Below are 10,708 nucleotides of genomic sequence, written 5' to 3'. Positions count from 1 at the left end.
ATCTTAATTGGTATAACTATATATTTTTCAAACTCAGCTATGTGAGATCTGTAACAATGTCAATTCCCTTTAGAAAACACACTAACGGTATAGGAGAAAATGTTCTTAGAAATGAATTTCCTCTGGTACAACTAAGTTCTTTTAGAATACTTAAGAAATAACATTCATAGATACCTCACCATCCTCTGTTGAAAAATTTAAAATATTAAGGAAATTTCTCATTCATTTTTTCATTCTTTATTTTATTTTCCTCAGGGTTTTCCAGGATTAACAAATGCAGAACAAACACAGACTGACACAAATGATATACAGTGGTGTGAAAAAGTGTTTGCCCCCTTCCTGATTTCTAATTTTTTTGCATGTTTGTCACACTGAAATGTTTCAGATCATGAAACAAATTGAAATATTAGACAAAGATAACACAAGTAAACACAAAATGCAGTTTTTAAATGAAGGTTTTTATTATAAAGGGGAAAAAAAAATCCAAACCTACATGGCCCTGTGTGAAAAAGTGATTGCCCCCTAAACCTAATAACTGGTTGGGCCACCCTTAGCAGCAGCAACTACAGTCAAGCATTTGCGATAACTGGCAATGAGTCTTTTACAGCGCTGTGGAAGAATTTTGACCCACTCATCTTTGCAGAATTGTTGTAATTCAGCCACATTGGAGGGTTTTCGAGACTTAACTGCTTTTTTAAGGTCATGCCACAACATCTCAATCGGATTCAGGTCAGGACTTTGACTAGGCCACTCCAAAGTCTTCATTTTGTTTTTCTTAAGCCATTCAGAGGTGGACTTGCTGGTGTGTTTTGGATCATTGTCCTGCTCCAGAACCCAAGTGTGCTTCAGCTTGAGGTCACGAACAGATGGCCGGACATTCTCCTTTAGGATTTTTTGGCAGAATTCATGGTTCCATTTACCACAGCAAGTCTTCCAGGTCCTGAAGCAGCAAAACAGCCCCAGACCATCACACTACCACCACCATATTTTACTGTTGGTATGATGTTCCTTTTCTTAAATGCTGTGTTACTTTTACGCCAGATGTAATGGGACACACACCTTCCAAAAAGTTCAACTTTTGTCTCGTCAGTCCACAGAGTATTTTCCCAAAAGTCTTGGGGATCATCAAGATGTTTTCTGGCAAAACTGAGACGAGCCTTTATGTTCTTTTTGCTCAGCAGTGGTTTTCGTCTTGGAACTCTGCCATGCAGGCCAATTTTGCCCAGTCTCTTTCTTATGGTGGAGTCATGAACACTGACCTTAACTGAGGCAAGTGAAGCCTGCAGTTCTTTGGATGTTGCTGTGGGGTTTTTTGTGACCTCTTGGATGAGTCGTCGCTGCGCTCTTGGGGTAATTTTGGTTGGCCAGCCACTCCTGGGAAGGTTCACCACTGTTCCATGTTTTCGCCATTTGTGGATAATAGCTCTCACTGTGGTTCGCTGGAGTCCCAAAGCTTTAGAAATGGCTTTATAACCTTTTCCAGACTGATAAATCTCAATTACTCTGTTTCTCATTCGTTCCTGAATTTGTTTGGATCGCAGCATGATGTCTAGCTTTTGAGGATCTTTTGGTCTACTTCACTTTGTCAGGCAGGTCATATTTAAGTGATTTCTTGATTGAGAACAGGTGTGGCAGTAATCAGGCCTGGGTGTGGCTAGAGAAATTGAACTCAGCTTTCCAAAGATGTGATAAACCACAGTTGATTTATGTTTTAACAGGGGGGGCAATCACTTTTTCACACAGGGCCATGTAGGTTTGGATTTTTTTTTCCCTTAATAATAAAAACCTTCATTTAAAAACTGCATTTTGTGTTTACTTGTGTTATCGTTGTCTAATATTTCAATTTGTTTCATGATCTGAAACATTTCAGTGTGACAAACATGCAAAAAAATAAGAAATCAGGAAGGGGGCAAACACTTTTTCACACCACTGTATATGGGTATCATTCTTTTATTTTAAAAGATAATGAATCACAGAGATCCTATTGACTTTATCCTGTTACTATTTTATCTTGTATTTTTTTACTCTTACTCTAAGTCATAGCAGAACAAATCCCGTTATTCTTTCTACTAATATTTGTTCAGTAGTTCAAAAAATCTTTAGTTTGACGACCTTTATAGTTTTAATATATTTAAAATGTACTTGGTTTGACTCATCTGGCTGAAGAAATAGCAACCTGACCATAAGGCTGAAAATGACAGGACTTCAAAACCAATCAAAAGAACCCCATAACACCATAACAGCACAATTCTTCAATGACAGAGATTATGGAGAGTGAGCTTTTGATTGATTGGGGTCAGTATGGATATACACAGGGTAGGCTTCAGAGGAAAATGATCTAGGATTTGCTTTGTAAAAATTCTAGGATGGGCAGTGGAAGGTGTGCCAAGCTGGGAAGAGTAACCTGAAAGCTATCTGTGCTGAAGTCAGGATTGGTTAGACGAAAGGCAGTGTAGAAACCAAGCATAGCAACTTACTGAAACTTGTTTTTGAATGGATGGAATAGTTAACTGAGAAAAGTTAAGGGGCAATAAGTATAAAGACACATATGGAGCTTACAGCAAAATACAGCTGGCAAGTACTGACTGTAAGCTCTGATTTCACCAGTCCATTTGCTGTTTCAAAATGAATGATTATATAAGGTCAAGTAGGAAACCAGTATACTGAAGAGGGTCTTCACTGGGGCCACTGGTGGAAGAAATTGAAGTGAAGTGTTGGAGACTGACACTGCACCTAGTTGGATGCCAGCGAACGAAGTAAACCTGTCTATGCTGCTTGCTGTTTAGTACAGTGGAATGGATACCTATTGGTGAAACAGGGCAGAAGTGGGGAACGATTTAGAGAGATGGGGTAACAGAAATGACCCTGGGGGTGCAGGTGTACTGCATGTTTGGGAAGAAATAATGATATTGGCATGATGAGAATAGTTAGAGAAGCAAGAGCTGCTGTTTATGAAACAGAAGGTGACCTCCTGCTGTGTAGAAAAACTGGTGAATGCAAAGAAATTATAGGGTTGGAACACTAAGCTTGAGCGTTACACAGGAATGATGAATGAAGTCAGAGATGGAGAATTGGGAGTTAAGGTCTATCTCACACAACATAAAATACATAAACAAGATTAAATTTTGATCTCTTCCTGAATGTCTGTTTAAATACTCCATTATATGAATTATTTTTAGTTAGTTAATTGGTTTTCTTGTTTTTTTAAATATTTTGATGTTTTTAGTTGGAATATGAGGAAAGGTGCACAGGTGATTTAGTTTTAGGTCAAGATTGTATCAAAATTAGCGATTTGGCAAAGGGATAGGGTAAGAGGAAGAAGAGCTCCCAAGAGGAGGTTGCATGTTGTTTCCTTATTTGGCTGAATGTTTTCATTTTCATCATTATTTACAACGGGGGAAACTGAGTGGTGCGTCTGGTGGGGTTTCCTGAGGGGGTCGAGGGCAAAGAAGGAATTGCTTCTCTCCAGAAATAACTAACAAAATTATTGGAATTGATAATAATCGACAGTTAGAAATTGAGTAATGCCATCATACTCCCCACCCTCAGCCACAAGAACACAAGAAACCCCAGGCGGTGGTCATTCGTCTACTTCGCTAATAGGAGAGTGAGATAATTCTCTCCACAGCTCAAGCTAAATGCGAGCTGAAATATGGAAATTTGACTATTGTGATCTTCAGAGATATGTCTGCTGCACTATACAAAAGGAGAAAAGAGTTGATTTCTTTGAGAAAAAAGCTGAGGGATCACAACATCACCTACAGCTTGATCCACCCGGCTACATTGACGATTCATTTGCAGGAAGAATGCCATTTCTTTACTTGTGCAAAAGCACCAGGGTTATCTCCAATACCAACCTGGTATTTTTCTGTAGCCAGTTTAAATTTAATATGGTTTATGTGTGTTCTGATGAGTTTAGTAGAGTTCAGCAGTTTCATTGGAGCCAATTCTATTTAAATATTTAGCAGTTATTATGGGAGCAAAGGGATGCTAATGTTACCAAAAACTCTGATATAAACCTTGACTTCTCTAAGTGACTGAGTTATGCACTTTTTTCTTTTTTTCCTTTATTTTCCCCTTGGTTGTGTGGGTTGACATACCAGTTCTTAATCTATTTTCTATTTATTCCTTTGTTTTATAAAAGTGGGCTTTTACTAATTAATGTTAATTAATTTATTGCGAGTTCAAACATGTTGACTTTTTTTTGTCTGATATTATCCCAGATTTGTGTAGGTTATATTGTTATCCTTCTTTTTGTTATGTGGAGTTAAAGTCAGCAAGGGTGACAGAAGTTTTGCTTGGTTCACCAGTACATGTAATAATTAAAGGGTTGTGTTGTGTGCAGTTCGTTCACTCCAGGTTAGGGAGCTCTTTTTACAGTTCAAGTTATGTTTTATGTTGGATGTTTTTTTTCTTTCTATGACAAGATTATGCTGTGTACTTAGTTTGTAGGCAGGAAAACATTTTATATTCTTAATGCTAGCATAGAGTGATGCACAGTCACAAACATTATATGTATATAAGTATTAATTCTATATTATCAAATATAAAACAAAAATTGGAACAGAATCACACTTTGTCTCAGGATAAGCAAGTACTCCAATTGCTAAATGCTAAAAAGCTAGAATATGATCCTCATTAGTCGGGAAACTGAAAATGCCCTCCTTAGGACTGGTGTTATGAAGATGGTGAAATAGCAGGGATATTAGTAGCTTAGCAAATACATGAGGAAGAAATCAAAAAGGCATAACTTCAGTAAAAATGGTAGATGGTAAAATTTAAAATGGTACAATTGGTACAACTGAAACTTAGCCTTTATAGATTTCTATAAAATACTGCATAGTTCACAAGGTTGTGTCTCTGTTAAAACAAAGACATTTCTACAAGGTCTTGTAATTATATCATTGTCAGATGAGGAGTGGGATACTTTAGAGGCTATTATTACAGAGGAAGAGGTTCATGAGGTTATCTTGGGCCTGGCAGGGTGCATGTCACCTGGATTGGATGGGCTTCCAATTGATTTCTTCAAGATGGTTATTCTTAGGTTAATTAACCATATGATAATAGGGAATTGCCAGAAACCTTGAAGCAAGCTTTAATTATAGTATCAGTGAAACCATGAAAATGATGTCAAACTTTGTGGCTCTCAGAGGCCAATCTCTTTATTAAAATCAGACTATAAGATTTTAACGAAAAGTAAAGTCATTAGATTGGGGCACAAGTTGCCCAAACTTCTATCTGTGGACCAAACTGGTTTAACTGTTGGTTGGGTGACAATATTTGTATAATGTCTTACGTTGGGCTAATCAAGTTGATGGTCAAGTTTAAGTAGTTTCACTGGATGCTGAGAAAACCTTTAACAGTGTTGAATAGGCTTACATAATTACTGTCCTCAAAACTATTACATTGTTATACCAATATCCAGCAGAAGCTATCCAAACAAATTCAGATGCATCTCCTTTATTTTCCTTGTCATGAAGAACAAGGCAGGGATGCCCCCTTTGTCAGTTTCTTTTGTTTGGCAGTTGACCACTGGCCATTGCATTTCGATCACATCCACTGGTGCATGGAGTACAGATGTGTATTGTGACTCATGCTATTTTCTTTTATGCAGATGATATCATGCTGAATCTAACAAAACCTCAAGAATCTCTTAGAAACTTGATTGAATTATTAGAGCTACAGATGCAGCCATTCAAAATGCGCGGGCGATACCGCATTATTTTCCGGTACGCTGTACGCAGTCTAACGCGAGTTACCGGTAAATACCGCAAGTTACCAGTAAATACCGCTAGCAAAATAATAGTATCCAGAATTTCCGCAAGGTGGAGCTAATAAAGCTCAACCTGTCATGTTTGAGCTGTAGCCATCAAAGTCTTTAACGAAGATATTACTAATAGTATTAATAATAAATGACCTTGGACAAGCTGTAAACTCAAAGTATTGCCCTGGTCCACATTCTTTTTTTCATTGACCGTCTTTGTAAAAGTAACACCACAGCATTTCGCAATCACGCATTTTTTTCCAATCATGCAAAGTACAGTAATTTTTGAGAATCGATTCACCATGCCTTACACATGCTCATAAAAGAGATTGATTTAGGAACATAAACATATTACCGTATGCAAACTGTACTGTATACAGTATGTATATGTATATTTAATGTCTTAACTGTGCCCATTTAAGTATTGAATATTTATATGGAATTTTACCACTGAAGGGAAATCTTAGTGCCTGAGCATAAAAAGAATAGGAGCATACTGCAACGCGTGTGAAGGCCATAAACGATATTAATTTTGGAACATAAACATACAGTATATGGCTGGTCTCGGTACTTTAAAGAAAACATACACGAAACATGGTTTCATTATGACCAGAATCGGTCTTGAGATATTTTTAACTTGATTTACAGTATTTGAGAGGTATTTCTTGACACCGATACTACGTAAATACTGCTCACGCACTGTTTATGTTTCTAGGTTTATATTATGTATTTCATACGGTCAAATTACTTTTGAGCAACTGATAAGAAGCGCGAAATGGTATGCCCAGGGCGTTTTAGTTTCGTTTTGTGCGGGGACTGCTTTAACTATATCGCCGTGGATTGATTAGAGATATCAAGTACATACAAGTCATTTTTTAAATGTTGTAGTTTGTCTTGTAAAAATGTTACGAGAACATCATCTGTCAACAATTACACAGGTTCTGTTTCCATATTGCGGATTTTGGTTACGTAATATTATTTTCTAATTTCACGTTGTGAATATATGATTTGGGCAAACAGAGCCGCAAAGAAGTACATTATGGGTTGTTGTTTTTTTTTGCAGTTTTATCTAGAACAAGCGATGCTTAAACCTTTGTCTGATTCTTGTGAAACTATCCACACGACAGTTACCTACAGTAGGAGTTGACTTCAGTGATGTCACTGATGGGATGTTTCTAAAAATCCATCCTCTGTAAAACGTCTTCTCTAGTTGTCCTGCATATGTATTCGCTAATGAAGCTGTGTGTTCTGAGCCTGGATCTCTACATTTCTGTATGAACCAGCTTAGAGGGCTAAAGACAGCTTGTGTTTAAATTGAGTGTAAGGTAATTTATGCTTCTAAAGTCATGGTCAGCATTTATTATTGTACTGTGCTGTAAACTTGTTCTGTGCCTAGTCACATTATTTTATAGCGTTTTTATAGCGTTATCAAATCTGGTGGCGCTGTGTGTTAGTTTCCTGACTCCCATGTCACATGGTCTGTGATTGAATCCCATGGAACTACTGTACAGTATCACTTTATTTTTTAACAAACATTTCTTTGAAAAAATGAAACGTTTCCCTTGGTCAGAGATTAAATAAAACCTCACTCGCACCAAACAAATTTATATTTCTAAATATCACAACATGATCGAATTTAAGTCTTTTTAATAACAATGAATAGTCACCTATGCATTACAAAATAAACATTTATATTAATTTGAATCGCGTTTTGATTTAAATCGTAAACGCGTGTTTAAATATATGTGTTTAAAGGCGATATACTGTATAAAAGCGTGTGTTCCGCCGGGGATTCAAAAAATTTATTTTTTTTAATCGCGTATCTAAGGAAAATTGCAGTATAACTTTGTTCATGCACAAACAGTGGCATGTTACATTATAATTTGGGTGTCTCCCCTTGCCAGAAAGCTCTAAATTGCATTTTGAGTGCGGTTTTTGACTTTTTCTAAATTGCAATCCATAAATATAGCTGATAAAGCTTCGACTAACTGTATTCTAAACTGTATTACAACGTAAATTGCAAAAATGCACTTGGAATCTGTCCAAGCCCTCCTACGAAAATTATTTAAACTGCGACACTGATCATTCATCTCTAAATAAACTTTATTTTATATAGCGTTTTAGGCGAATAGGTAATTAGATTGCTCATAAACCTAATCGCTTTTTCTACATAAACACAGCGTGATTGCTCTCTGAAAATGCTTTTCCTTTATATTTAGGCTCAGATTTCAACTATAGATCGCATTATTATAAACTTTCTTGGAAAAATGTATTTTATGTAAACCATGTTTGCTATTAATTCATTTAGGGCTAAAATACGTTCATTGTCTTCCAATCGAGTCGAGTTGACATTAGAAGCTTGCCACTCCCGGACTGTTACACCAACACATTAGCATGTTAAAGCGATTTAATTGAGGAGCCCAGCTACCAGTTAACACTGTACTTCCTACTTTGAAAATACCTGTGAAACCGGTTTAATTCGTCACAGCCAGCACTCCTGCAGAGAGGGGGTTGTACTCGTAAAGTAGAAGCAGGCGAGATTTCCAGCGAAAGACACCTCCCCCCCCCCTCAAAAACCCAGTAAGCAGTAATGCTTTATGTTGAAAATTGAGGTGGATTTTGTTTATGATAAAGAGGATAAACTGGGATGGGAGGAGGGTTTGGTTTTGCATAAGGGGCGGGATTATGATAATTGGAGGAATTTGCGAAAGTATAATGGTTTGATATATTTGATTTTGTATTGTGGTCGTTATCTATGTTTTTGGTTGGTATTATGTTTATATGGTTGTTTTTGTTGGTTGGTTGTTATTATGGTTATTAATAATACGATCTATAGTTGAAATCTGAGCCTAAATAAAAAGAAAAAGCAAGTGATTAGGTTTATGAGCAATCTAATTACTTATTCGTTTAAAACGCTATATAAAATAAAGTTTATTATTAATTTGCTGGACAGAGCGGTGAACATTATTATGCATAAGACAAAGATAACGATCCTGATCAGTTTAGAAATCTGTGTACACTGTAAGGTTTTTACTTCTTAAACTTTTAAAATACACGTTTCGAATAGAAAGAAGTCCTCTTCCTGGTACAGTCGCATGAAGAGAGAGGCGAAACAGCCCTACACAGCCCCGTCGCAGTACACGAATATAATCATATCGTTATTAAATTCTTTAGATACGCGATTCCATATTATATTAGCAGAAAAGCTTAAACTACCACTTTTTCACACGCTATTTCACATGTTAGTTAAATTTAATTTATTTATATATTATATATTTATATCTCTGACCAAGGGAAACGTCTCATTTTTTCAAAGAAATGTTTGTTCACAACGGCGACTGTCAGAAGATAGGACACAGTGGCTCAGGCACCCGCTGAATGGAAAAGGGGCACATTAATGTTCTGTATGGCTAATACTAAAGCCAATACTAATATTCAATACTTTAATATCCTTTTCTGTATGTTTAACAATAGTGGGTACCGGCCTAATTCGTCCCTGCTCCCGTTGTTAGGTGTTAATGTGTTGTTAAGTGTAAATTTGTACCTGTTTCCCTGAGGTCTGGCTTTTTTTCTGGAAAACCATAACTGGTCTTGTCCAGATTGACTGTCGGTGCCCAGGTCTGACAGTGCTGCTCCAGCAGTGCCAGGTTCTGGCGCAGCCTCTGTTCTGTGGGTGACAGCGGGACCAGGTCGTCTGCACAGAGCAGGAACTCGATTTCCATAATTAATGCAGATCAGTAAATCAAGGGACAAAACAATTATTGCGCCAGGGTCTTCAATGGGGATTGACGTGCTAATGCGTTGGTTTAACAGTCCGGGTGTGGCAAGCCTCTAATGTCTCCCGACTTTGAAAACCAAGTAATAACTTAACTATATGTGCAAACGTTTCATATGTTGCTGTTGTGGATGCCTGTGGAGTGTATCTTATTTGCCGCGCGCCCTCCCCCCCTCTTTCCCTCAATTCAATTCAATTCAAGGTGTTTTATTAGCATGGCAGATGGGTTCAATCAGTGTTGGGTATTTACTTTGCTTTGAGATTCCACTTTTAAAGGTGATATATAAATTTTTGACTAAAATAAATTGATATCTTTGTCTTCTAAGCTCTCTGTGTACAGTGGAGCCTCCTCTCCAGCCAGCACATGTCCACAGACATTCACAACAGCGACATATCATAAAACGTTTGCACATATAGTGTGCAAAAATGCACTTTATTTACTAAAAATAAGACAGAGATACTGTATCAATTTATGTTGCATTAGCCTGATTATGATTAAAAAAACACATATAATTAAACACGCGTTTGCGATTTAAATCAAAACACAATTTAAATCAATATAAATGTTTATATTGTATCGCATACTGTCCAGCCTCCATTTCTCTATACAAATTTACTCTATTACACACACACACACACACACAATAGAAGCAGGAAGCAGAAGCAGGGACCGTTGTCAGAAGGGAAGAAGGTGACTATTCATTGTTATCAAAAATGACTTAGAATCGATCATGTTGTGATATTTTGAAATATAAAAGTCAATTGATTGTCCATAATATCGCTATTCTATTTTTTCGAAGAAATGTTTGTTAAAAGAAAAGTCCAGCACCAGCTGGATTTGAACACACAACCCGTGAGTTGGTAAGCGGGCATGTAGACCAGTAGGCTACAGGGGAAATCGCATGAAGAGAGAGGCGAAACAGCCCTACACAGCCCTGTCGCAGTACACGAATATAATCATAACGTTATTAAATTCTTTAGATACGCGATTCCATATTATATTAGCAGAAAAGCTTAAAACTACCACTTTTTCACACGCTATTTCACATGCTAGTTAAATACTTCGATGCTTGAAATGTTTAGGGAGAAATGGAATACCAGTGTGTATTTTTCCTTTAAAGTACCGATTCCTGGAATCTGACTGGCTGACACCCTTCTGAAGTGGTTCC

The sequence above is a fragment of the Atractosteus spatula genome, chromosome 1 (assembly GCF_055471065.1).
Source record: "Atractosteus spatula isolate fAtrSpa1 chromosome 1, fAtrSpa1.hap1, whole genome shotgun sequence".
Lineage (NCBI taxonomy): Eukaryota > Metazoa > Chordata > Actinopteri > Semionotiformes > Lepisosteidae > Atractosteus > Atractosteus spatula.
The sequence above is the reverse complement of the archived record's forward strand: the minus strand, read 5'-3'. Positions refer to the sequence as shown.